This window comes from Primulina tabacum, chromosome 5 (genome assembly GCF_025594145.1).
Source record: "Primulina tabacum isolate GXHZ01 chromosome 5, ASM2559414v2, whole genome shotgun sequence".
In the NCBI taxonomy this organism is placed as follows: Eukaryota; Viridiplantae; Streptophyta; class Magnoliopsida; order Lamiales; family Gesneriaceae; genus Primulina; species Primulina tabacum.
Window position 1 is genome coordinate 27114828 of NC_134554.1, and position 2598 is coordinate 27117425.

A 2598-nucleotide genomic window follows, 5' to 3' on the forward strand; every position below is an offset into this window, starting at 1 on the left:
AATATGGCACTGCATTCTTCGGTCAGCTTTACGGTCTCAAATTCTTGAAGTTTCCTCTTATTGGACATCACATCCTTGATAAACTTAGCATAATTTGGCATTTGCTCCAATGCATCGGCAAATGGGATGTTGATGTGTATTTTCTTGAAAATTTCCAGAAACTTCGCAAACTGATCATCTAGTCCTTTCTTCTTGAACCTCTGTGGATATGGAAGATTTACCTTAGGTAAAGGTTGCTGCTCAATCACTTTCTTAGGTTCCTCCACTTTCTGTTCCCCAACACTTGCACTCTTTTCCTCATCTTCCTCAACTGTAATCTCCTCACTTTCTTCAGTAGGCTCTGGTATCCCAATTTCCTTGCCACTCCTCAGTGTGATAGCTTTGCACTGTTCCCTAGGATTCACCTCGGTATTGCTGGGAAACTGTCCTCGATTCTGATCTTTTAAAGCATTGGCTAGTTGCCCAATCTGTGTTTCCAAGGACTTCATCGTGGCACTCATATTGCCCATGTGTGTCTCCATATTATCAAGACGAGACTCAGTTCTCGCCATTCTCTTCCTAGATTCAGTCACAAATGTGCCAACTAGATCTTCAAAAGATGGCTTTCCTTCCCCTTTTTGTGTATTGAACCCCGGTGGGGGATTCAACACGTTCTTGTTGTTTGCATAGGAGAAATTCTCGTGATTCCTCAAACCTGGATGATAAGTATTAGGGAGAGGATTACCTCGATAACCTCCAAAGCCGCGATTGTTGATGTACTGAGCTTCCTCTACAACTGGCTCTTCCTCAGCAGTCACCAATGCTACATCAGACGTAGATTGGCCTGGCTTGTTCATAGCTGCAATCTGTGCGGTCAATGCCGAAACCTGTGCAGTAAGTGATGTGATCGGGTCTACAGCATACACTCTAGCAGGTTTTCTTGATCCAGATCTTTCACTCGGCCACTGATAACTGTTGATGGTCATCTGTTCAAGCAAATCATAGGCCTCATCAGGTTTTTTAGAAAAAATAGTACCTCCGGCGGCTGCATCCACATTCCCTCTAGTTGGCCCATCTAAACCATTGTAAAATAACTCAATCTGCACCCGATCTGCATAGCCATGATTCGGGCACTTCCTGAGTAATTCTTTGTATCGCTCCCATGCCTCATACAATACTTCAAATTCTCTCTGCCTGAAGTTGGTGATATCTATTTTCAGCTGAGCAGATTTAGCAGGAGGGAAGTACTTTGACAGAAACTTCGTAACCAAATCTACCCAAGTAGTAACACTTCCCAGCGGTAGAGATTGGAGCCAGCTCCTAGCATGATCCCTGAGAGAAAATGGAAACAGGCGCAATCGAATAATTTCGTCTGAAACACCGTTAATTTTTACCGTATCCGTGATCTCCAGAAAATTTCTGAGGTGAAGATGGGGATCTGCGGTGGCTGCTCCTTCAAATTGGTTCTGTTGAACCATGTTGATGAGTGCGGGCTTCAGCTCGAAATTATTAGCAGAAATAGTTCCACGAGCTATTCGATAGTAGTGAGCGTTTATGACTGGGCGGAAATGTTCCCGGATTGGCACCTCTCTTGGGAGCTCATTCTGATTATCTCTGTTTTCAGCCATCGCTTTAATTTCATCTCTCCTTACTTTCCTTAATCTCCTGGCAGTTCTTTCGATTTCCGGATCAAAAATTAGCAAGTCGGGATTTTGAAATCTTCGCATGCACTGCAAAACAAAAAGATTATAGATTAACAAAGTAACTAAAATAAAATAAAATAAAGTCTAAATTAAAGTAAAGACTAATTAGTAATGATATCTATATGCAATTAAATAGTTTACTCCCCGGCAACGGCGCCAAAAACTTGTTGAGAATAATTTTCACTACCGCAAGTATACGGTGTCATGTTTTAGTACTGGTTAGAGTACAGATATCGATCCCACGAAGAGTAAATATTTAAAACTGTATATTAATTACCACCATTGACATAGCTCAACTTTATTTAAACGAATCAAATAGTTGGTTTAAAATCAATTCAACTAAAATAACAATTCCTGTAATTCTAGCACGCAGCAGAAAATTCACTGAGGAAATAAATCTAGAGATATGATTTCGTCGAGTCTCCCCTATGCTAAATTAACATTGACTAACATTTAATTAAATTGCACCATGTTTATTAACCAAGAACTCACATTATTTTCTATTCCCTCTATCGAGTGTTAAATAGAAATATACTACCTATTACTGATTTTAATATAGTCTATTCAAAATCACGTAACACGTAATAAAAGTAAACAAGGTTCTTTTATGGATTCGTCAGAGTTATACGTCTTTTGCACGTTATAAATATCTAACGAAGTGATTTCTTCTGTCCTAATTTCAATCCCCTCTGTCGAGTGTTAGATTTCAATTATGTAATCAATCGAATTATGGCTAGTAATTCAAAAGCATTAAAAACAAGAAATCACAAATAAACACGATGAAATAATTCAATGAAAATTCAAATCGTCGTTCACATAGGTTCAACCACGACTACATCAATCTCTAGAAAATAAAATTAGTTCATACTCGAATTTAATTCACCACAAAACCTGTTTGTAATCATTAAAAAACGTA

At 38.9% G+C, this 2598-nt stretch overlaps 1 non-coding gene across 1 annotated transcript; it reads left to right on the plus strand.

The window, feature by feature from the left end:
- The first annotated feature begins 1095 nt into the window (after positions 1-1095).
- LOC142547879 (small nucleolar RNA R71) lies at positions 1096-1202 on the plus strand. Its single transcript, XR_012820772.1, has one exon. It is a non-coding gene; the product is annotated as a small nucleolar RNA R71 (small nucleolar RNA).
- The last annotated feature ends 1396 nt before the right edge of the window (positions 1203-2598 follow it).